At 43.5% G+C, this 26,076-nt stretch overlaps 1 protein-coding gene across 8 annotated transcripts in view; it reads left to right on the forward strand.

The window, feature by feature from the left end:
* LOC106561621 (spermatid perinuclear RNA-binding protein) overlaps positions 1 to 26,076 on the forward strand; it is a 123,390-nt gene that overhangs the window by 34,707 nt on the left and 62,607 nt on the right. For 3 of the 8 annotated variants that reach the window (XM_045688338.1, XM_045688340.1, XM_045688335.1), the window contains one exon: positions 21,011 to 21,227. The exons of the other annotated variants lie outside the window; for them this stretch is intronic. The gene's annotated coding sequence lies outside the window, so the exon portion shown is untranslated. The remainder of the gene's footprint in view (positions 1 to 21,010; positions 21,228 to 26,076) is intronic. 8 annotated transcript variants of the gene reach the window in all.

Raw genomic sequence — 26,076 nt, forward strand, 5'->3', positions numbered from 1 at the left:
CTTATCTCTCAGGAGAGGAGACGGAGAGAGGCCCTGCTGTTTGAGGCCCTGCTGTTTGAGGCCCTGCTGTTTGAGGCCCTGCTGTTTGAGGCCCTTGCTGTTTGAGTTTGGCCGGATGATGATCGTGTTGATATTATTCAGATATTCAGGGTTTGAAACAAACAACAGAACTCAGCTCTCTTTTACGTCTCCATAATATCCCTATATGGCCGTTTCTTTGACTTGACGAGGAGAAACAGAAGGTGCTTGTTTGCAAAAGTTCAGCAACACTCTTTGAAATAAATACCAAATTGTCACTTTCACAGCCACAGTGCCAAATATCTAAGATGTCCTGTGTGTGTGTGTGTGTGTGTGTGTGTGTGTGTGTGTGTGTGTGTGTGTGTGTGTGTGTGTGTGTGTGTGTGTGTGTGTGTGTGTGTGTGTGGATGTTCATTTATTTCATTAAAAGCACAATCACCCCATCACAAGCCTTATCTCAGACTCGGATCGTCACACTTGCGTTGTCCCAGTTTTCCACCCAGTCGATCTATAATATTCCTAAGTGAGTTGAAGAATGAAGCCTAGGCCTATTATCTACCTGGAAGACTACACTCCTTCAGTTTCTGTTGTCGTTTCCCCCTGCTGGATCGGATGTCCCTGCGTACGTCGGTTGGCTGCTTTTACTGCTCAGCCATTTGTGTTCTGTACGTTGGTCCTTTGTGATCCTGCTGACCTGTGATGTCACGTATGTCACCTCCCAGCTGGCCTATTTGTAGTAGTACAGACTTTACCCACAGCAGCTCTCTGGACTCAGCTAGTTAGCTGGATATAGACAATATACACGGTGTGTGTTGGGTTTATTGTTCTGTAGTATGGCGTCTGGGCTGTATATTACTGCTATATTTTACATGTTGACATTGCTCTTCCTGCACTTGCCGTGTCTCTGTTTCCACCTGTAAGACCAGCCCAGTAGAGTACATGATTTCATTTTCATTACAGCTGTATCTCTGCTAATGCGTTGTTTTGTCTCCCAGTCACTTTCCATTCGTATACCTCTCCAGTCCCCACGGATTGTTTTTCTAGTCAATACAGTTGCAGGCAGCAGATAATTGGAAAGTCGCAGTGTTTGTAGAGGAGAGGACATGTCCTTATATGACAATAACACAAACACTTTGGTTTGCACCTGAGGATGAAGAGGAAGAATATCTTCCTCGGCCTATGGGAAGCAACATGTCCAATACCACACACACACACACACTACACAAATGTTTTGGCTTGTGTCTTCCTCAGACAGTCTATGTGACTAGACCTGCCCTGTACTGAGAGGTCAGAGCGTATGCAATGCATCAGACCAGGCGAAACTAGACTTTACACTGTCTCTCTCTGTGTGTGTGTGTGTGTGTGTGTGTGTGTGTGTGTGTGTGTGTGTGTGTGTGTGTGTGTGTGTGTGTGTGTGTGTGTGTGTGTGTGTGTGTGTGTGTGTGTGTACGTATCCGCCCACACATTTGTGTGTGTGTGTGTGTGTTGCTCAACCCCAGCGCTGTGTGATGCTGGTGCTTCAGTCAGTGGATGGCAGCGGTACAAATCAAATCAAATCAAATTACATGTTATTGGTCCCGTACACATGTATAGCAGATGTTATCGCGGTGTAGCGAAATGCTTATGTTTCTAGCTCCAACAGTGCAGTAATACCTGACAATACAAAACAATACACACAAATCTCCCAAAAATACAAATAACCAAATTAAGAAATATCCGAATGAGTTCCCCCCCCGCAAAAATCTAAAAATAATAAATAAATATACATGTAAAATATATATAAAAGGGTGTGTAGAGACAGTACGGACAGTAATGAATAGAAAAGGTGTGTACGGCAGTAGTTATATAGGATGAGCCTTGACTAGAATACAGTATATACATGTGAAGTGGGTAAAACAGTATGTAAACATTATTAAAGTGACCAGTGTTGAATGACTATGTACATAGGGCAGCAGTCCCTAAGGTTCAGGGTAGGGTACTGGGCAGCGGCCGGTAGGAAGGGTGTGTTCGATGATTCAAGTGTTAAAGGATGAGAGTTTGTTTCCCCAACAAAGTCAGTGTAGCGTTCCTAGTAATTACCCCCTGCAATCTATGAACACTGTCTTTAACACTTAGCTACTGCACTTAGCTTGCAGCGCACTTAGCATGGCTGCTGCCTGCACACACACCGAGCAACAGACCCTGCACCTCTCTTTCACTTCCTCTTTTTCTCTTTTCTCACTTCTATCTTTATCTTCATCTCTTTCTCTCGCTATTCCTATCTCGGTCTCCTCGATCTCCATCTGTCTCTTTCTCTCTTCTCCTCTCACCCCCCCCCCCACCCCACCCCCTGCCCGTTTTCTCTCTGTTCCTTCCTTCCTGCCCTGTGCTTTTTTCTTCAATGCTCAACTGGGAACACTGGGTGCTGCTGGAAAGAGGTAGCCATGACAACGACCATTCTCAAGGAAAAAGTCGAGGCGGAGGCACACTTTCGCAATCTCTCGCTCTCTCTTTTGCTATCGCTCTCTATCTCTCGCTCTTTTCCTCTCCTGTCTCTGTCTCTCGCTCAAACCTGTTTTACTTTTCTTTCTCGTACTGTGTCCCTCTACCTTGCACACTGATTGAGTTAAGTCGTATGGAGAGTGACATAGAGGTAGGGCTGACCCCATTTAGTCGACTGGTCGATTGTTTTGTCGCAAGGCTGTTGGTTGACCCAGATTTCTTTAATCGAGCAGTAGCGAATAAAAAAATAATAATATATATATATATCATGCTGTACAAGACATCAGTCTGATTCGTGCCTGTCTGAGTGGACTGATCCATTGTGGAGGCCGTGTGGATGGCACAGTCCATCAGTCTAAGACGTGCTAATGGAATTGTATATGGTTATATCACATAAGAACAATACATTTTATTCGCTTTCTCAAATGCGATTTCTCCCTCGTTGGATAGCGGTCGCTGTCCACGGTTCTGAAACCCATCAGTGCACTGTTGAATTGGCGACTTTTCCTAGACCATGTGGCTATGTGCATAATAGCAAAGTTAACCGGCATATTGGTGTTGAGAACAATGCGGCGGAGGCAGCAGCAGAATTGAAGAGATGAGAAAACAGCCCTTGTCTTATTGTTTAACATAAGTGAGGAGAGTGGAAACCCCAACTTAATTAGGTCTATAATCAACAGCCTAACTGTTAAATGTAACTGGCTTTTTAAATCCTCAATATATCAACAGAAATAAGACAGATCCTGCTTCTGTTGCCTGTTTGAGTGTTTGTTTAACAGCCTACTGATTCTGTGAGCACCAAGCCTCATGCAATGACATGTCAAGTAAACAATTTCACAGATTCGGCTGTTTTTAATCTTTGCTTTGCTGTAATAAAGGCTTGACACTTTTTTTTTTTTTTGTTAGAACAGCCTCTCGGGTATTATTTATAATTTATTTAGTGTTGTTTACACTGTTCCAAATTGTCGGAAAAAAATCATATTTAGAATAATAATAAGAACACTCCTTCTAATTGTTATTATTACTATATCTATTATGATCATATGTAATGTCATTATCATCAATAAGCTTAGGATTTCAGCCTTGTTATAACCACCATTGAGCTGTAGGCCTAAGGCCACATCCTGTTTAGTCTCAATATCGTAACTTACTAAGGCCTATATTTCAATACATATATAGGCTACTGTATCAGTCAATCATACATTCGTTCATGTCATCACACAGCGTACGAGTCATTCATGATTTGAGATCCAATCAAGCATTTTAGTTTCTAAATAAAATAAAGCGAGCGTTGAATAATTAGCTTACACATCAAATAAACCGTGAACGAATGCAACTGTTTTCAGTCTTTGCTGTAATAAAGGCTTAACAAGAAAATCTGTGGTACGCTCATACTTTATTTAGTGTTGTTAACATTGTTCCAAACGGTCAGAAAAATGATTTTATAATCTATACAGCACCTGTTTGGTACACATAATATGCACGCAACTCTTGCTCTTTTCCTTCTTTTTCTTGATCTCCCGTATTTTCCACAACTAGTCACATTTATTGCACACATCTGACTTTCCCTTTACCTCCTGAGCAACCAGTAAACATTGCCCCTGTTTCAAGTTTATTTATCACGTCCTCTGCATCGATTTAGCTTTCACACGTGTTACGGTGTTCAGAGTTTGTTAGAACCAATTTATTGATGTGATTGTGATATGCTATAGGTCAGGCCCTATTGTGCTGGGGGAGGTTGGGTAATGAAATGATGTGCACGAGCACAAAACCCCACATCTGTAACTTCTGTCCCGTTCTGTCCTGACTTCTGTCTGAACCTGCCAATGTCAGTCATTTTTACATGGCGGGAGAGTAACACTTCCAGCCAGAATAACCTACAGTTTTTTTGGCGAACTCCAAGGTCCTCTGTTAATACTAGTCCCGTGCGAATTGACATCCCTGTGTTTTCAGTGAAATGCCTGAGTTTGACAACGTGTTGCTGGCGGTTTGCGCAAGAAAACAATAACTGATTCGATAAATTGAGCTAAGTGCTGCGCATAGCTATATATGAATGGCCTACATGTAGCCTATCAACTTTCACAGTGAATGCTTTTGTTTATATGTTTTGTGCGTATTAATTGAATATTGCCTGCTTGCTGTTAATAGATGGCAAAGCAGCAGCATACAACTGACCTAAACGTTTGGAAATGATAAGTTCACTTTCACATCCATAGCCTTAAAAATGCATCTCAAGTGCAATTGCACTGTTTAGAGAAATACTGGGGGGCATTTAGAACGTGCTGCGGTATTGCTCAAACATCCTAATGATTATGATCACACTTCCTCAATTCAAATATAATGGTGACACTATAGGAAAGCTGGTTTGATATGGTTTAGAAACTTGGGAACCAAGCTGGAGTTATCAGGGTGGCCACATCACCTGGACATGTTGAAATACTGTAACCATGCCTAGAATAAAAAGTTCCAGGCTTCCGTCATAACTGTCAATTTCTTTGGGAAAAAATTACCCTGTCTGAATCGTCCTCTTCAATAACGGACATTCTGGAGTAATAATTACATAACCAACGTTCTCTAGTAGTACTAGTCCCGTGCAAATAGGGCTTTGGTCATGTAAAGAGGGCAAGGGTTGAGGGAATAAGGAATGTTTTTCCTAATCAAATTAGGGATTTCGGTAAAATAACTTTTCAGTCAGAAATAGCTGTAATTCTGTTGCAGCTTCAGCAACACAGACAGCGTGATAAACACTTTGATGTTCTGTGGTGGTCGCTGCAGCAGGGAGGAGAGAGAGAGAGACAACAGGTGCTGGTCACAGTCACTCACTGCCTTTTCTTTTTAACAGAGCACAGCAAGCCTGAGCCCGGCACAATCAAATAAATTGCTGGTCGGACTCCCTCTAGTCATTTGTGTGTCTTAATTATTTAATCAAACCGTGTGCTTAAAGCATCAGACAAGCTAAGCGAATATAGTTGATTTGATTAAAGCACACAGGACGTGTCAATATATGGAAAATTACACGTTTAAACATTTTGACAAATCGATTGGTCTAAAGAACAGACGACTCTTGGTCGACCAAGATTTTTTTTTGTCGGGGACAACCCTACATAGAGGCATGTTGGCTTGCCATTGTGTGTGTGTGTGTCACGCTCTCCAAACGATAGCCTGGTAAAAAATTCAGGACAATGCTGAGGCTGGCTGATTTGCCCTCTTTCTGCAAAAGACACACACACACACACACACACACACAAACACACACACACACACACACACACACACACACACACACACACACACACACACACACACACACACACACACACCTTTGTCTAGAGCTCCCTCATGGCCCTTCTCTTAGTCATTCAGATGAGAGATTAAAATTTCAATCAGACTGGAGGTGAACCAGAGTCCGTCTCTGTGTGTGTGTGAAAGCAGCTCTGGGGGAGTAGTGGGAGAGGGCCACACTGTGTACCCTGTTGTTCAATCAGTAGTGCTCTGCAGGACTTGCACTGCAAAGAAACCTCACTATTTGGTGGCTGTGCAGTATTGGTTTGACTAAAATAAGCCTCTCTTTTTTTTCCCCGTTTGAACTAAAAATTATAAGTCATTTTTTTGCTCTCCTGGGAGTGAATAATAGTTAAAATATGATCTGCTGCCAGAAACTTTGTATCACTCCCCCTCGGGTCGACACGGAACGGTTTAGGATGCTGTATATACATTCTTCACATATGCGGGTGCCTGGTTGTGGTTCTGCGGCCTGTTTTAGACTGAATGAAATACTGAAATAGAGCTGTACATGGAGGAGATTGATGGAGAGAGGGAAAGAGAGAGAGATAGATAGAGAGAGAGAAGATGGATGGAGAGATAGAGAGGACTGTCCTTGGACTGACTGGCTATGAAATATTAATGCTACCACTGTGTCATAGCAGTAGCCATTCAGCCATGCAGCTATTCAAACTCACCTGATACTCAAGTGGTTTAGCTACAGGGCCATGTACACTGTGTATGGACTCATTTAAAACAAACAGAAAACAGAGAGAGGCTGATTATTTTTTTTTAAAATGATGAGTGTATTTGGAATAAAGCAGATTTTAATTGAATAATCCATTGATTTCACAATTATTGATTGGACTCACTAGTCAGTTTAGAGAAGTGTTTCCCCTGCCATAGCTATGTTCTCCCTGTTATTTCTGAGAGAGAGAGTGTGTTTCTCTGTGATTCTGGAGGTGTCTCCGACAGTGTCAGACCTCAGGATTTGGTTAATGAATTGCTGTTGTCGAGCAGAGTGCCCAAATTGACCTGGAATGAATGGATACACTGATCCGCTCCGACTTGGCACAGAGAGAAGGCGAAAGAGGGAGCGAGGGGGAGGTACTGCAGCAGCTGGTGTTGTGACACACATACACACACTCACACTCACACACTTCCGCATCCATTCCCTGACTCTGAATTGCCTTTTCTATTGCTTTTCCAAATTAATGAATTAATGGTGCGCAGGTCAGCAGTTTGTTCACCTGCAATTGCTCATAACCCATCCGCAACCGCCCGACTATACGTGATGAAGTGAACGTGTGAGGCTCACACCCAACCCTAACCAGCAAATATGGAAAATAGGCTACAGTCAGAGACGGCGGAACGTTCTTTTTGAAAGGGGGTGCAGGATTCGCTTTTGGCCTAATTTAGATATTTTTCTAATTATGATTTTGGTAGACTATTTGTTAGTCAACTTGTCTTTTAATTAAATACAAGCATCTTCTCTCCTGTCATTATATGTTGCCCTAGAAGACTAAATTAACCCCTGCTTAAGAATAATGTCATAAATGATAGATTGAAGAATTCTTCAATCTAGTTGACATCGTTAAAAATGTTCACGGTCATCTCTGCTTCTTTCGTGGCGCGAAGACGTTTAGGGACCGGGGAGAAAATCCAAAAATGGGAAAGATTTTCCAAATGACATCAGTTTGACAGGTTGTAAGGAAATCGAAAACTTTGAAAACGACCCAACACGTTTCTGATAAGATTGAAGTTTTATGTGGTTGATAAAGCTTTTATGATGCTGATAAAGACAGCACCTCAACAGACGGTCCCTAACTGCACATTCACATTCTCTCAAGATGCGGAAAGAAAGAAATCATATTTCTCCACTCGAGTCAAAATGTACATTTTACTGCAAGAAATGCTTAATTCTGCAGGAGTTAATATAAGACTTTGTGAAATATATTTTTGAAGCTTTATTTAACTAGGCAAGTCAGAGGTTATAGACCTACAGTCAGTGTCCAGATTTCAGTTCCCATTTAACCTATTTGAACAGTAGACTACAGTTCCCTTGACGTGCCATAGGCCTATTTGAAGTCCCCGTCTTGTGACTCTTGAATTTGTATAGCGCCTCACAATCATCACACATAACATAGGCACTGCTATCATTGTATTTTACCACTTAACCAAATCTTTCCCAAACATGACTTTTCTGGCCCTCCCTTCTCTCTTTTTTTTTTTACTCTCCATTTCTCAGCTTTTCTCAGTGGATCGACGTAAACCTTTTCTGCCCGTTCCCAAAAGCTTTTGGCAATTGCCGTGTAGGCTATTTGGCGGACGTAAAGTCTGATAGCCCAAAAATAATAAAAGAAAAACCTCAATTTAGACTATAGATATAAATTGCACGAGATTTTTTATGTGTTGTTTTCTTTTTATTCAACCCGACGGCCATCCACCCGCCCTTCGTCCACACATTATTTCATGACCCTAAACCCGCCCGCCCAGCAGATATAACCGCGGCGACTGCAGGTTGAATCCTCTCATCCCTAGTCCAAATATACACTCCCACCTTATCAGTCGCTATTTCACACAGACACTGTTTTGACTGGGTTTATGATCCTCCACAGTGTAGGTGTAGTGGATAGAGAACGCAGCTCTAGCGTTAGATGGCATGCTGTGCTGATTTCGGCAGGAACAGATGGCACTGCAAGGTCCTGAGAAACTTCTTCTGCAAAACACAGCACAAGGTTGGCCTGCAGTGCCTGCACTAGGCTCTATGCTACAACGGGAGGAGCAGCCAATGCCAATCTGCCCATCCATCCACTATAGTACCAGTATGAGGAGAGGCTGAGGAGACCTGGCATGCATTCCAATCTCCCCTGTAACCCCTTATTAGACCTTCCAATGCCAAGTGTGTGTGTAACCCCCAGTTACACCAGGACCATGTGTACTGGATCAGTTCTGAGAGGGGGAGGGGGGAAAGAGAGGTAGAGAAAGAAGAGTGAGAGGGAAGTAGAGAGAAGGGGAGCGGTAGAGAACGAGCAAGCTAGAGAGAACGCCACTGAGCGAGGCCGAGAGGAGTGATGTTGTCTGCATCCTGCCTCGTCCACGATCTGCTCTCCGAGCTCTCAGGCAGCTCTGTATTTAGGAGCCAACTGCTCCTGCTCCGCGGAATCCTATTGATTTACCCACTGCCTGGATGCAAAACACAACTCGCGTTAGTCGACTGACTCTGAACTATCTCTCACACACACCCTCCCTCTTTCCCAGACAGACAGCCAGAGAGAGACAGTCTGGCATGGTATTGTCCTGACTTCTGCTAATACACTGGCTATGCCTCAGCCTCCCTCAGCCCTGCCTGGGCATTAGCCCACTTCTCTGCTCCATTAACACTTTATTAAACAGTCTAATCCAGGCTAAAAGGCTCTCCCTCTTTAAAGCTGATGTTTAGTTACACAGTCAGCTGTCTTGCTCAGGCTCCTCTCCTCAAGAGGTATGCTTAGATATGCAGACATTTTTACATATTTTTTTTACATTGAATTAAGCATAATGATTATGGCCCTGAAAAATGCTATATTCTCCAACTTCCCACCCCTCAGCCATTCAAAGGTGCTTTGTGCCCTCTCGGATTTTGGGGGTGCGTGACGCCCCAGTACACAGTACATTAGCTGAGTCAAGGTTAGTTTATGTGTTTGATATTGATGCACGGCGTAAAACCTCAGGTCTTAACTCTCTCAGTGACAAAAGATATGGGACAGTGTGGGGTAAAAAGCCACCAGCTACCGGACCATTCTGTTTTCCCTTCCTGTCCTCGATGTGCAGATGTCGCCCAGAGAGACGCTTCTAAAAGGGAAGCACTCTAAGGAGATTATGCCGACTGACGATTTGTTGTTCTTTTTTCCATTAGGGGGATAGTAAATAATTATATAGCTAAATATTATATATCTAGGCTATAAGCAATATACTAAAATGTTTGACTTTTGCTTTTTTGGTACTTGTGGCAAACATCCACCTAAAATGAGAGTAAAACAAAAACATTAAAGCATCAGTAATAAAAGCTCTCTGTCTGTTTTTGTTTTGTTTTCCCAGAAGCCCTGTGCTAATCTGGTTCGGTTGTTAAAAGCAATTTTCTGCCGCTGGCCTGATCTTGCCGGGATGGACCTGTGTTTGGTTGTGTGTGAGTTGTCCGTCTCTGTGCGTGCGTGTGTGTTTCTCTCTTAGTGTGTGTGTTGGCGTTGTGTGTGCTTCTCGCTGAGTGTGTGTGTGTGTTCGTGTGTGAGCCCTCCTGTCCTGTCTCCAGCTGTGTCCTCATTCCCTAATAGGTATTTGGGTCTGTTACAGGACATGCATCCCCAGCCCAACCCACCATCAAATTAATATGCAATTTTTATTAATAACTCTAGTCCTCTCTTCTGGTCTGCTGTGGATTTTACGATAAAATAATGATGAAAAGAGAGAGGGGGATGGGTAGGGGTGTTGTACCGTAGAGGAGCTTAGTACCGTAGTTGAAACATCTGCACAATTCCACAGTAACAGTAACAGCAAAAACAATGACTGCAAAGTTTAACAAGCCGTACAGCTCTATGCACAAGGACTACTTTTAACAATTTACACAGAAAAGCTTTACAAAAACACCATTTACTCGAAGAACAGTGCAGATGCACATTTTGGTACATGATGTTGCGACCACGCTTTCCAAAAACTCTTAAATATCTACTCCATAATTATGAATGTAAATCAATGTAAATGTAAATCAAATCAAATTGTATTTGTCACATGCGCCGAATACAACAGGTGTAGTAGACCTTACCGGGAAATGCTGCCCTTAACCAACAATGCAGTTCAAGAAATAGTTAAAAATATATTTACTAAATAAACTAAAGTAAAAAATGTAATAAAAATGTACACAATAAAATTATATAACAATAACGAGGTTATATACAGGGGGTACCGGTACCGAGTCAATGTGCGGGGTACAGGTTAGTTGAGGTAATTTGTACATGCAGGTAGGGGTAAAGTGACTATGCACATATAGTAAACAGTGAGTAGCAGCAGTGTAAAAACAAAGGGGGGGGGGGTCAGTGTAAATAATCAGGGAGGCCATTTGATTAATTGTTTAATTTGGGGGTAGAAGCTGTTAAGGAGCCTTTTGGTCCTAGACTTGGCGCTCCGGTATGGCTTGCCGTGTGGTGAGCCAACCGGTCAGGATGCTCTCGATGGTGCAGCTGTAGAACTTTGTGAGGATCTGGGGACCCATGCCAAATCTTATCAGTCTCCTGAGGGGGAAAAGGTGTTGTCGTGCCCTCTTCACGACCATGATAGTTTGTTGGTGATGTGGACAACAAGGAACTTGAAACTCTCGACCCACTCCACTACAGCCCCGTCGATGTTAATGGGAGCCTGTTCAGCCCTCCTTTTCCTGTAGTTCACGATCAGCTCCTTTGTCTTGCTCACATTGGGGGAGAGGTTGTTGTCCTGGCACCACACGGCCAGGTTTCTGACCTCCTCCCTATAGGCTGTCTCATCGTTGTCGGTGATCAGGCCTACCACCGTTGTGACGTCAGCAAACTTAAATGGTGTTGGAGTCATGCCTGGCCATGCAGTCGTGGGTGAACAGGGTGTACAGGAGGGGACTAAGCATGCACCCCTGAGGGGCCCCGGTGTTGAGGATCAGCGTGGCAGATGTGTTGTTGCCTACCCTTACCGTCAGGAAGTCATTCTCTTCATGGTGATGTATCCTGAATAGGTACACAAAAGGTAGAAATCCTTCTTTGCATATTTGGTTATTATTCTACTCACTGTCTATTATTCTAATGAGCTCCACCAATAAAGAAGACCAAATTTGAAAACAGTTATGAGCTGAACATAACAGTATGCCAGTGGAAGGGAGAACAGTAGCAGGTGACCCAACTGAGGTTTGTGACTACTAGGAGTTCCCATTGTAGCCAATTCAGTTGCAGTCATTACAGATGTTTTGGTGATTCTGTTCAGTGTTTTAATCACTTAATAAACCATAAACCAAATAGTTATCAGTAAAAAAAGCATAACTAATCTGTCTACCTTTTACGTTACTTCTGAATCGTTCCTTATCCTGCCTCCTTATGAGGGTGAGATTGGAAAATATCTTCAAGATACAGTACGTGGGTTTTTTGGTAACAGAATGACAAGACACCTAAGTAATATTTCTTAAACTTACAGAAGGCAAATCATTTCTTCAAAACAAAATGTTTATTAGTCGGCAGGGGTCTTTACGTCAACATTATTGTGTGATACCTTTTTAAAAAAGTTTTCTAAGACTCCTTTTCCATCTGTTTGACCATAAATCAAAGCTTTTAATTATTCCACATTTTTAGGATGGAAAATGGTTGAAAATGTATATATGTCTTCATTTCTCAAGTATAGATTCTTAGCTTTCATTTGACACCAAATGTGATGTGTACCTATGAACTTCACATGTTAGTGCTCATGGGACTTTTTTACATGGAAATGCCCACCCAGCTCAGAGATGTTATGTTCCAAATCATTTCACAGAATGGACTAAAGCATCAGTGGAATGTCAGGCCAGAGAGTGACGGCATGCACTCCGTGTGTGTGTGTGTGTGTGTGTGTGTGTGTGTGTGTGTGTGTGTGTGTGTGTGTGTGTGTGTGTGTGTGTGTGTGTGTGTGTGTGTGTGTGTGTGTGTGTGTGTGTGTGTGTGTGTGTGTGTGTGTGTGTGTGTGTGTGTGTGTGTGTGTGTGTTCACCCTCTGACTCAGCAGCAAGGCCACTGGCCTCTCTAACCCCACTGGCCACTCGGCCTCAAGTCACACACAAACACTGAGTGGATAAAACGTGTGTGTGGACATGTGCTCTGCTCTACTTTATCTTTAACGTCATTAGTCCAGATGGGTTCATTTGGGGGGGGAGGAATCAATACAGTTACTGTACATATCGGGATTTCATTTTTGACGATATATTGTATGGTTTTGACATTATAGCGATATCGTTTTTTGAGCTAGTTTGCTGTACCTGCACCAAAACACGAGTATTTTTCCTTCATAGCGTGTTCTCCGTCTTGCTTTGAAATAGGGAGCCAATTTGTTTTCAGCATTTTTATTTCCATGACTGATCAGAACTCAGTTTCTCATGACTTGTCCCTCTGCAGCAGGAAATATGGTGAACAATATCTTTGGAACATCGAATCGCAATAAAATCACAGTATTGAATCTCGAAACATATATCAAATCAAACTGTATTAGTCACATGCGTATTAGTCACATCAGGTGTAGACCTTACAGTGAAATGCTTACTTACGAGCCCCTAACCAACAATGCAATAAAAAAAAAAAATACAGCTAAGAATAAGAAATAAAAGTAATTAAAGGGTAGCAGTAACATAACAATAATAAGAATATAGAGTTGTGGTAATCGTATTGGCACCTAAGTATCGTGATAATATTGTATTATGAAGTCCCTGGCAATTCCCAGCCCTATTGTGGACCCATCAGACTAATCACATTCTTTCTGTGTTGTTGTTTCCTGTCTCTCTCTCGGTCTCTGTGTGTGTGTGTGTGTGTGGGCGCGCGCTTGTGTGTTTCCTGTCTGAAATGTCCTTGTGGAGCAAGAAGGCACAAATAACACTGCAGCCATTACTGTCAGCAGCCGTGTGTTTAATTAGGTTTGTGTTGGACCATCTTCCTCTTCCTCTCTCCCTCTCTCCCTCGCACTCTCCCTCGCCCTCTCTCTCCCTAGCCCCCTCTCTCCCTAGCCCTCTTTCTCCCTCTTCATCTCCCTCTCACCCCCTCTCCCTAGCCCTCTCTCTCCCTAGCCCTCTCTCTCCCTAGCCCTCTCTCTCCCTCGCCCTCTTTCTCCCTCTTCATCTCCCTCTCGCCCTCTCTCTCCCTCGCTCTCTCCCTCTTATTAAGCTCTTACAGGTCCTGAATGGAGTCTGGAGCACCGAGCCAACCACTGCCCTTTGTCTAGATCTGTTAATATTGTGTGTGTGTGTAGGTCACTCAGTGTTGTGAATTAGACACTTGGTCAAAGTCTCACTCACTCACTCACTCACTCACTCACTCACTCACTCACTCACTCACTCACTCACTCACTCACTCACTCACTCACTCACTCACTCACTCACTCACTCACTCACTCACTCACTCACTCACTCACTCACTCACTCACTCACTCACTCACTTTCGCAGTTAAAGTGATACTGTTTCATTAGTGAGTCTCTGTCTGCTATGCACACACACACACACACACACACACACACACACACACACACACACACACACACACACACACACACACACACACACACACACACACACACACACATCCATTCTTGTTATCCAGTGACCGCCGCACTCGTCCTCCAGGACTTGACCTGCAGTCAACAGGAATGACCCACCTCTCCTCTCCTTCCACCTCCTCCTCCTTCTCTCCTTCATCTTGGTTATTGGCAATAGTGTTATGCTCTCATCGACGTTATGCATTTCCCTGGCCTACAAAGGCAACATCAGCGCTTTCTACACACTGCCAAATCGTTAATACTGTCTACCTGACCTGTGTGTGTGTGTATCACAAAATTGCTTTCTGGCTTTCGCTTTATCAAGAAGGACGAGGGGTCTTGGGAGCCATGTCAATGGATGCAACGTCAATGTCAGAAACTAAAGGGCAATTCCACAGTAACAGAAGTTTTGACTTTGAAATGTATCAAGCAAAAAACAATGATTGCAAAGTTAAACCAACTCAAATTCTTGGTACCGCAGAGTGGTAAAACAGTGCAACGTATGACTACACTGGCACAGGCGGTACCTTCCAGTTTCTTGCGACGCTGCAGCTAGTTTGTGAGAGTTATCCCCAGAGTAGGAGGCACAGAGAGGTCAGGCTGATTTCCATAGTGTATGGTGGCTCAGTGGGACTGGCTGGCTGATGGCTCCATTCTACACATAACATCATAAATGATAATCCTTTCCTACCTGGTGTCCTTCCTGTGTTCTATAGAACACACCACTCCTCGTAGAGACGGCTGCTGTACGGAATCTGTGCAACCGCATTTCTACTGCAGCGTTCCGGAACCCACTTGGGGTTCCCAATGAGCGCATCGGAACATCAATGTTCAAAACCCCCTTACAGGTCATGACTTTCAAACTATTCGATGGATGTTTTTTTGTTGTTGTAGAGAAGGCGTATTAGCCGAGCTGTTCTGGGGCATTCAAAGTGTTTTAGGGTCCGCTATACTTCTTTTCTGCTGATTGTAGGAAAAGGAAGAGGATGGAGAGTGCTCTTCCTGTTTCAACCAAAGTCAGCTTGGCCCGAAGATGTGACAAAAAAAAGAAAGGCTGTACTCTGTCTGCCTCTGGTCTATAGAGAACTGTTGATGAGAGAAGTTGTTTTAGCTGTACTGTTTGTGGGTCTGGGGGGGGGGTGCGTGCGTTGAAGAGAAAGGGAACTTGCTTTAGTTCCTCTTCCTCCAGTGATCAGAAGAGATCTTGTCATCTCTCTGCACCTACGCCAGCATGGTTCAGGAGACGGTTCATTACACACACATTTTCTCATGTCCTTAGGCCTAGAAACCCTATATCGCTAAACATTGCCACATGCTAGGCCTATTTCCCTTTTAAGTATTGTGAAAGGAACATTTTACAGGACATGATCGTATTATTTCTGCTATTCTTTTTCAGCTGAAAGGCCTAAAACGTGCTGCTGGTTATTAACAATAAAGAAGCTTTTTTTTTTTTTTTTTTTTTAATTTTTTATACAAGCTTCCTTTTGTCTTCCAAGAGGGGCTGGAAAGAATAGCTTGCATATCTCTCTTTCTCTCCGTCCATCATGGACTTTGTACCGTCTGTCCTTTATCAGACAGATCCTTGCAGAGAGAGAAGCAGAAACACAGACAGGGCAGCAGTAGAATCACCTAGCAGATGTTTACATAGAGAATGCATCTCTTGGCTTTAAGAGCACAGCAGGACATGGAGAGAATTTAAACGGGGTTACACACACACACACACACACACACACACACACACACACACACACACACACACACACACACACACGCCTATAATAACTCTTCATGAGAAGGCCTCTGAGCGATTCCACGGCGGAGGGAGAGGAAAATATTTGGGCAATTCTCAGAAACTTAATTGGGAGGAAGAATGTTTGGAATTCTTTTTACGTTTGTGTCACAAACCATTTTTTGGGGAAAATCATGATGAAAGTGCCTGATTTTAGGCCCTTTTTAGACTTAATGATCTGTGAACCGTACAGGATACAGACAACACCTTGGTGTCATTATCCTCCTTTATAGTGTGTTATAAAATATGGAGTATGTCTTGATTCCATATGTCTGGTTAAACATCCTTCCTCCCAATGAAGTTCGTATGTGAGAATTAGGGGTGTGAACATTTTAAACGTTAAAAGTTTAAACGAAATTGGGATGCTTAACGTTAATGACCTGTAGTGCCTACCAGAGGGTCGGGGCAGAAGGAGGTAATTGGCTGGATGAGAGGGGTCATTGATGATTTTTCCCCCCTGTATGTTGAAGTACAGAGAGCTCTACAACACTAACTTTGCGAGGTGGAATTGAGGTACAGTGGTAGTACACAGTACAGTATGTGCAATGCTTAACCATCTGAAAGGGACCCAAACCATTGCTGGCAGCAGCGCAGATTCATTGTGAATTCACAATTTTGTGCATTTTTCTTATTGTTTTTTTTAACAGAAAACCGATTTTTTTTTAAAGTACAATTTAAACGCAAAGATTTTTTTCTCTCCGTTTGTCACGTCCCTAGTGAGAATTGCCAGAGCAATCTGCCATACCATGAATATTTTCTACTCCCGCTGGCGTGGAATCGCCTGTCTTGTTTGGATCTTTTGTTCTGTTGGAACTACAAGACCTCCTGGAGAGTGTCTCCGAGTATCATTAGTTGTGTGTGTGTGTGTGTGTGTGTGTGTGTGTGTGTGTGTTACGTAGCAACAGCATCTGTTTTGACAGATGGTGAAGCCTAGTAGTAAACACATGATGCCAGAAATAAAGTAGTAATAACATTAATTTATACACAGAGGTTAGGACTAATTTGACCGGCACACAAGCAGACATTCAGGTGAGCTGGTATCTTAGCAGCATTGGACTAATGAACAAGTAAACACTATGGTCAGAAATAGCGTTGAAATACACTATATATATCTTAATGTATGTGGAAACCCCTTCAAATGAGTGAATTTGGCTTTTTCAGCCACACCTGTTGCTGACAGGTGTATAAAATCGAGCACAAAGCCATGTAATCTCCGTAGACAAACATTGGCAGTAGAATGGCCATACTGAAGAGTTCAACATGGCACCGTCATAGGATGCCACCTTTCCAACAAGTCCGTTCGTCAAATTTCTGCCCTGCTAGAGCTGCCCCGGTGCTTTTTATTGTGCTTTTATTGTGAAGTGGAAACGTCTAGGAGCAACAACGGCTCAACCGCGAAGTGGTAGGCCACAAAAGTTCACAGAACGGGACCGCTGAGTGCTGAAGCGCATAGAGCTTTAATATCGTCTGTCCTCGGTTGCAACACTCACTACCGAGTTCCAAATTGCTTCTGGAAGCAACGTCAGCACAATAACTCCAAGGCCGAGCAGCCGCACACAAGCCTAAGATCACCATGCGCAATGCCAAGCGTCGGCTGGAGTGGTGTAAAGCTCGTCGCCGTTGGACTGTGGAGCAGTGGAGTGATGAATCACGCTTCACCATCTGGTAGTCCGACGGACAAATCTGGGTTTGGCGGATGCCAGGAGAACACTACCTGCCAGAATGCATAGTGCCAACTGTAAAGTTTGGTGGAGGAGGAATAATGGTCTGGGGCTGTTTTTCATGTTTTTTTAACGCTACAGTATACAATTGCGTTCCAGTCGATTATGTGCTTCCAACTGTGTGGCAACAGTTTGGGGAAGGCCCTTTCCTGTTTCAGCATGACAATGCCCCCCGTGCACAAAGCGAGTCCTGACCTCAACCCCATCAAACACCTTTGGGATGAATTGGAACACCAACTGCGAGCCAGGCCTAATCGCCCAACATCAGTATCCAACCTCACTAATAATGCTCTTGTGGCTGAATGGAAGCAAGTCCCTGCAGCAATGTTTCAACATTTAGTGAAAAGCCTTCCCAGAAGAGTGGAGGCTGTTATAGCAGCAAAGGGAGGGGACCAACTCCATATTAATGCCCATGATTTTGGAATGAGGTGTTTGACGAGCAGGTGTCCACATACTTTTGATAGAGTTAAAATAGTATACCAGAAATATAAATATCCTGATGCTCAGAAATAGAGTTAGGAGAAAAACAAACAGTCATGTCCCAGATAGAAAAATGTACAACATCAACATTCAGTGCCTTCAGCAATATTTCTATAGGCTATGTAAAGAAACACCTATTAGTAATACTGGGCGATATGGACAAAAAGACATATCATGATAAATTGACTAAATGATCACGATAACGATACGTTTAACGATACGTTTATAACAATGTGCACCACAGTTATTTTCTTAGAGCCCTTTAGACCCCTATGGGCCCTGGTCAAAAGTAGTTCACTGTAAAGCCCCGTTTCCATGGGCACTTTGAAATCAACCCAGGTTGGGCTGGCCTTGGTGGACTAGCTCAAATTGCATTCACCCTCATGCTGTAACTAACGTTACCCCCATACTCTTGCCAGTGCCAGCCAACTTGCTGACGTTAGCTAGCTAGCTAGCTAACCAAGCAAACCAGACGACAGGTTTGATATGATGTAGCTAACTAGCTAGCTGTCTTTCAATACGACCTGGCCAGCTAAAATTGCCACAACATTGGAAACACAGAATCGTTAAGATCTCCCTTCACTGGGACTAAGGGGACTAGCCCAAACCATGAAAAAACCATGAAAAACACCCCCAGACCATTATTCCTCCTCCACCAAACTTTACCGTTGGCATTATGAATTCGGGCAGGTAGCGTTCTCCTGGCATCAGTCAAACCCAGATCCGTCCGTCGGACTGCCAGATGGTGAAGTGTGATTCATCACTCCAGAGAACACGTTTCCAATGCTCCTTGATGTTACCACTTCACAATAACAGCACTTTTTTTTATTTAACTAGGCAAGTTAGTTAAGAACAAATTCTTATTTACTATGACGGCCCACCGGAGAACAGTGGGTTAACTGCCTTGTTCAGGAGCAGAACGCCACAACGACAGACCTTGTTAGCTCAGAGATTCGATCCAGCAACCTTTTGGTTACTGGCCCAACGCTCTAACCACTAGGCTACCTGCCACCCACACTTACAGTTGACTGGGTCAGCTCTAGGAGGGCCGTAACATTACGAACGGAATTGTTGGAAAGGTGGCATCCTATGACGTTGACCGCGTTGAAAGTCACTGAGCTCTTCAGTACGGGCCATTCTACTGCCAATGTTTGTCAACGGAGATTGCACGGCTGTGTGCTCGGTTTTATACACCTGTCAGCAATGAGTGTGGCTGAAATAGCCAAATCCACTCATTTGAAGGGGTGTCCAAATACTTTTGTATAGTGTATCATGCACCTTGATTCGTAGTTTAAGTTAGAAACGTATGCATTTTATTAACACGTAATTTATTAGCTAAATATAAGAGCCTTTAAATATTTAGCCTACTTGTCAAAGTCAAGAAAAAAAAGATGAAACGACATGCGTCGTCCCCCACAGGCCAAATGAACAATGGACAAGAACAGCTCAAGGACAGAACCACGTGCATTTACATTGAGAGAATAAATGCATAAAAAAGCATTTCTGTGAAGCTTTGTGATTGACAAGGACAAGTTTGATGTCGGACAATAGAGCGGTCATTATTTAAAAGCCGGTAAGATAAAAGGCAACGTTTCATACCGAGGCTTTGGCGGGATTTAAACATAATACCGTAATCCTGAATACCTCGGTTGGCAGAAATAAAAGTATAGGCTTTGATACTGGCAGTACCTTTCAGATATAAAGAAAAGGGAGGTACAAATTTGTCGGCATGGTAAATGGAGGGTTTGTGTCTTGGTTTGAATGGAATATAAGTGTGCGGAGTGCATACCTGGTGTGGTTCTGCACTGTTTCAGTGTGACTTCTGGCTGCGGTGAGCTGGGCTGTCGGGCTGTGATCTGGCAAGATGAGCTGACATTTGATGATGAATCTTTAATGTTATGGGGATATTTTGCTTCCACTGCTTCCACTGGTCCTGGGGGCCCTTGTTAAAGTCAAGGGCATCATGAACTTTACCAAGTACCAGGACATTTTAGTCAAAAAACCTGGTTGCCACACCTGGCCACAAGTGGATCAGCGTCGTTATCCTCAGCATCAATAATTTTGCCCCCTATCTTTTTTAGATGTTTTTTTATTACTTGATAAACAAAATCTCGTTCTCTGAGCAATTCTGTTGGTATACAATAATAGATTTTCTCCCTGGAAATTAGCATACAGTAGTATAGCCCAGTATCTTTTGCTCAAGGGGTGCCAATAATTATGGACTAGACCGTATGACTAACACTGTAATACTAGATCACAGACATACTAATACTAGATAAGTTATTTTCTATGACTAATCCTTCCTTAGTACATTACATTCTAATTCTATCAGTAAAAATGGATCACTCATTTCTCAACCTTTGTTCCCAGTCAAATAAAAAATGTACAGTCAAACTCAGTGAGTCCTTGCTTTTGTTTGTAATTAAACCATAGTCTTTAGAGTGACAAAATAATGAGCAGCGATGGTACTTAGGCCTAACTGCTATTCCATTCTGACTCCTGAGTGTTCTGTTGCGATGCTAAGAGGAGAGTGTGTGTGTGTGTGTGTGTGTGTGTGTGTGTGTGTGTGTGTGTGTGTGTGTGTGTGTGTGTGTGTGTGTGTGTGTGTGTGTGTGTGTGTGTGTGTGTGTGGTGCCAGTGTTTACGTTCTAAGTGGCAGTACCCTGTTATCGAGTGCTTATCCCCCTCCAGCTGGGTGGGAGATTGGCTTCCATGTTCCTCTCAGTCGCAGGTGAGCCTGTAATTGTTTGCAGCGGTAGGATTGCAGCCCAAGGCGCTGTGCACAGAGCCAGCTTCTCATTGACTGACAGATCCCTCTCTCCTCTCTCACTCTCTCTCTCTCTCTCTCTCTCTCTGTCTCTCTCTGTCTCTCTCTCACTCTCTCTCTCTCTGTCTCTCTCTCTCTCCGCTCTCTTGCTCCTTCTCTCTCTCTCTCTCTCTCTGTGTCTCTCGTTCTCACTTTCTGTCTGTCGCTCCTTCTCTATCCTCTCTCTCTCAGTTTCTTTCTCTGTCTCTCTTTTTTACATTTCAGTCATTAATCAGAGGAGTGCTGCTCGGGAGCCTCACAGCCACCACCTCTTCATTCTTCTGCAATGATAGGATCCTCTCCTGGAGTAGGCTCGAAAAGCCGACCCTATTCAACGGTGACTAGGGTCTGGTTTCAGTGATGGACTATTTTGGCAACTTCGATATTGGAAAATAAATTGTTCCCGGGGGTAGGTCCTCTTCAGACAGACAACTCTCCCACCAAATCACGAGTCAGACATGCCAGAACGTTGCGATTCAAAACCAACGTTTGCAGGCAAAAAAACAACCTTTGCACTCACTGGTAGTTGTTGCAAACTAGCCACTTGTGAAATGCTCTCGTTAAAAATAACTTCCACATCTCAATAGCTACTTTTTTTTTGTATTTATTTCAAGCGGTTAAAGTCGTGACGTAGGCAGTGAAATAGTTTGTCTGTGCCAGAAAAAGTACATCCTTGAAACCAGACTCGAGTCAGAGAAAGATGTAAAGGAGAGTGGGAGATGAAAGATGTAAAGGAGAGTGGGAGATGAAAGATGTAAAGGAGAGTGGGAGATGAAAGATGTAAAGGAGAGTGGGAGATGGAAGATGTAAAGGAGAGTGGGAGATGAAAGATGTAAAGGAGAGTGGGAGATGAAAGATGTAAAGGAGAGTGGGAGATGAAAGATGTAAAGGAGAGTGGGAGATGAAAGATGTAAAGGAGAGTGGGAGATGAAAGATGTAAAGGAGAGTGGGAGATGGAAGATGTAAAGGAGAGTGGGAGATGAAAGATGTAAAGGAGAGTGGGAGATGAAAGATGTAAAGGAGAGTGGGAGATGGAAGATGTAAAGGAGAGTGGGAGATGGAAGATGTAAAGGAGAGTGGGAGATGAAAGATGTAAAGGAGAGTGGGAGATGAAAGATGTAAAGGAGAGTGGGAGATGAAAGATGTAAAGGAGAGTGGGAGATGAAAGATGTAAAGGAGAGTGGGAGATGAAAGATGTAAAGGAGAGTGGGAGATGAAAGATGTAAAGGAGAGTGGGAGATGAAAGATGTAAAGGAGAGTGGGAGATGAAAGATGTAAAGGAGAGTGGGAGATGAAAGATGTAAAGGAGAGTGGGAGATGAAAGATGTAAAGGAGAGTGGGAGATGAAAGATGTAAAGGAGAGTGGGAGATGAAAGATGTAAAGGAGAGTGGGAGATGAAAGATGTAAAGGAGAGTGGGAGATGAAAGATGTAAAGGAGAGTGGGAGATGAAAGATGTAAAGGAGAGTGGGAGATGGAAGATGTAAAGGAGAGTGGGAGATGAAAGATGTAAAGGAGAGTGGGAGATGAAAGATGTAAAGGAGAGTGGGAGATGAAAGATGTAAAGGAGAGTGGGAGATGGAAGATGTAAAGGAGAGTGGGAGATGAAAGATGTAAAGGAGAGTGGGAGATGAAAGATGTAAAGGAGAGTGGGAGATGAAAGATGTAAAGGAGAGTGGGAGATGGAGGAAAGGGAGGTGTTATTGGCACCAGCACGTCTCTGCTCTGTGGGAGATCCATGGGTAAGAGAAGAAGACAAGAGGGGAGACCACGGTAGAGGAGAGAAGAAGAGAGGATGGAGGAGTGGAGAGAGAATGGAGAAATGACAGGAGAGGGGGAGAGGAAAGCGTAAGAGAAGAGGAGAAAGAGAGGGCGCAGGAGCTAGGAGAAGAGAAGAGCGGGAGCAGAGTTTTTTTTAAACATTTTCGGGGGAAGGCAAGCCAGTCGGTCACAGCAGGCGTCTGTCTTTTTAAACCATCTCCTCTACACAACAAGGCTTTTACTGTGTCAGTGCTCTCATCCAGAAACACTTAGGTTAAATACAGCCTCGCACATCTGTTCCCATGTTAATGTCTCCTCTCTACTCTGCTCTGCTCCGCTCCTTTCTAAACAAATCAAAGCCCTTCTAGGGGTCCTACACTATTCTGTCTGTACGCTGCTCGGCCTTGTGAGATGATGACTGGGGAGTGAGGCCTACACAACCAAATCAGTCTCGTCTCATTGGCTCCATTGGCTGCTGTTGATGTGATGACGTAGAACCGAACCATGCTGTCTGTCTGCAGTCCCACTCCATTATCCTCTGCAGAGGGAGCCCACTTGTTCTATGTGTGTGTTCTGTTCTGAGGGGCTGCGTTAACTATCCTCTCCGGTGTGTGTTTAATGGGGTTAATTGAGTTGTTTTAGATCACTGGGCGACTAACTGGCCTGCTAGTCTAGGCTTATCAGTAAAGACTCATGCTATACAGCCGTGGCCAAAAGTTTTGAGAATGACACAAATATTAATTTTCACACTGTCTGCTGCCTCAGTTTGTATGATGGCACTTTGCATATACTCCAGAATGTTATGAAGAGTGATCAGATGAATTGCAATTAATTGCAAAGACCCTCTTTGCCATGCAAATGAACTGAATCCCCCAAAAACATTTCCACTGCATTTCAGCCCTGCCACAAAAGGACCAGCTGACATCATGTCAGTGATTCTCTCGTGAACACAGGTGTGTGTTGACGAGGACAAGGCTGGATATCACTCTGTAATGCTGATTGAGTTTGAATAACAGACTGGAAGCTTCAGAAGGAGGGTGGTGCTTGGAATCATTGTTCTTCCTCTGTCAACCATGGTTACCTGCAAGGAAACACGTGCTGTCATCATTGCTTTGCACAAAAAGGGCTTCACAGGCAAGGATATTGCTGCCAGTAAGATTGCACCTAAATCAACCATTTATCCGATCATCAAGAACTTCAAGGAGAGCGGTTCAATTGTTGTGAAGAAGGCTTCAGGGCGCCCAAGAAAGTCCAGCAAGCACCAGAACCGTCTCCTAAAGTTGATTCAGCTGCGGGATCAGGCCACCATCACTACAGAGCTTGCTCAGGAATGGCAGCAGGTAGGTGTGAGTGCATCTGCACGCACAGTGAGGCGAAGACTTTTGGAAGATGGCCTGGTGTCAAGAAGGGCAGCAAAGAAGCCACTTCTCTCCAGGAAAAACATCAGGGACAGACTGATATTCTGCAAAAGGTACAGGGATTGGACTGCTGAGGACTGGGGTAAAGTCATTTTCTCTGATGAATCCCCTTTCTGATTGTTTGGAGCATCCGGAAAAAAGCTTGTCCAGAGAAGACAAGGTGAGCGCTACCATCAGTCCTATGTCATGCCAACAGTAAAGCATCCTGAGACCATTCATGTGTGGGGTTGCTTCTCAGCCAAGGGAGTGGGCTCACTCACAATTTTGCCTAAGAACACAGCCATGAATTAAGAATGGTACCAACACATCCTCCGAGAGCAACTTCTCCCAACCATCCAGGAACAGTTTGGTGACGAACAATGCCTTTTCCAGCATGTGGAGCACCTTGCCATAAGGCAAAAGTGATAACTAAGTTGCTCGGGGAACAAAACATCAATATTTTGGGTCCATGGCCAGGAAACTCCCCAGACCTTAATCCCATTAAGAACTTGTGGTCAATCCTCAAGAGGCGGGTGGACAAACAAAAACCCACAAATTCTGACAAACTCCAAGTATTGATTATGCAAGAATGGGCTGCCATCAGTCAGGATGTGGCCCAGAAGTTAATTGACAGCATGCCTTGACAGATAGCAGAGGTCTTGAAAAAGAAGGGTCAACACTGCAAATATTGACTCTTTACATCAACTTCATGTAATTGTTAATAAAAGCCTTTGACACTTATGAAACACTTGTAATTATACTTCAGCATTCCATAGTAACATCTGACAAAAATATCGAAAGACACTGAAGCAGCAAACTTTGTGGAAATTAATATTAGTGTCATTCTCAAAACTTTTGGCCACGACTGTACAACCAGCTGAACATTAACGGGATCCAATTCACAGATAGAGATCCTTCTTCCAACGACCCATCTGCCGCTGCTGTGTCACACGCTCAGCCACAGACACACAGAGCAGAGCAAGGGAAGGCCCTAAATGGACTTTATCTTATCAGCTAGTACCAGTCAACCTATACTGACACACTCAACTGTTGTCCCTGGCTAGTCGTTTGCTAGATCGTATCAGGCTTAGGTCATGTCGGCAAACACCCAGGGTGTAACCCAGGCCAACAAGATCTGTGCGCGTGTGTTGGCCTTCTTGTGTGTGGCTGTGAGAAGAAAAACGAGCGAAAGAGAAAGGGAGAGAGGGCATTGACAGACAGACAGACAGACAGACAGACAGACAGACAGACAGACAGACAGACAGACAGACAGACAGACATGACAAAGGCTGGGCGACATGTTCTGAAAATCATATCTCGATTTTCTCAAACTAATGGGCGATTTGCGATATATATCTCAATTTTGTCAAATGTTTTCTCTAAATACACTTCGTTGCACACTGTAAAACAGTCAGGAATAATCTAATGAATTCAGGGTTTGTAAACGTATACCTAGGCTAAATATAAGCCTTCCGCAACCAGTAATTTAATTGAAATAATGTCATTATTTTATCAGAATTGTTTAACCCGTGTTTTGCAATAATCACTGATCTGGCGTTCAACTCTGTCAATGCCCTTTTTTGTTACAAATGGAACCAGTACCAGGCACAGCACAGGTCTAGTCAACTTGGATCTATTTGCTTGTTAACAAGTTAGAACAGTTGAACTGTTATGAACACACCCTCCTGTCCGTCTCCAACTGTTCGAACAACATAGCCTGTTCATTTTGTTTAGATGTTGAAATCAAGTGGCCTACCTGGGTAAGAAGATGCTTATTTCTCCGAATGAGAACGAGTTGCCAATTCCTTATATCAGTCCGTCTTTTTATGCTCATTGCACATTTATAAATCACAGACTAGACGGCTAGCATGAACTTTCCACAATAAATGTTCATTGATACTCCCGTTTTAGTAGGGTCTGCTCTGTTCAAAATTTGGCCAGTTGAGACGTAAAAAGGGTATTGTTAGAAGGGGAAATCGACCGATTCTGTTGGACCAAACCTCAAATGCAAATACCAAGTTGAAACTGCTTGTTGCCAGGGAGGAAGACGTGATCTTTCATCTTTGTTGTTGTGAGTGGCAGGGGGAGGGGCTTGGTGTCT

The sequence above is a fragment of the Salmo salar genome, chromosome ssa01 (genome assembly GCF_905237065.1).
Source record: "Salmo salar chromosome ssa01, Ssal_v3.1, whole genome shotgun sequence".
In the NCBI taxonomy this organism is placed as follows: domain Eukaryota; kingdom Metazoa; phylum Chordata; class Actinopteri; order Salmoniformes; family Salmonidae; genus Salmo; species Salmo salar.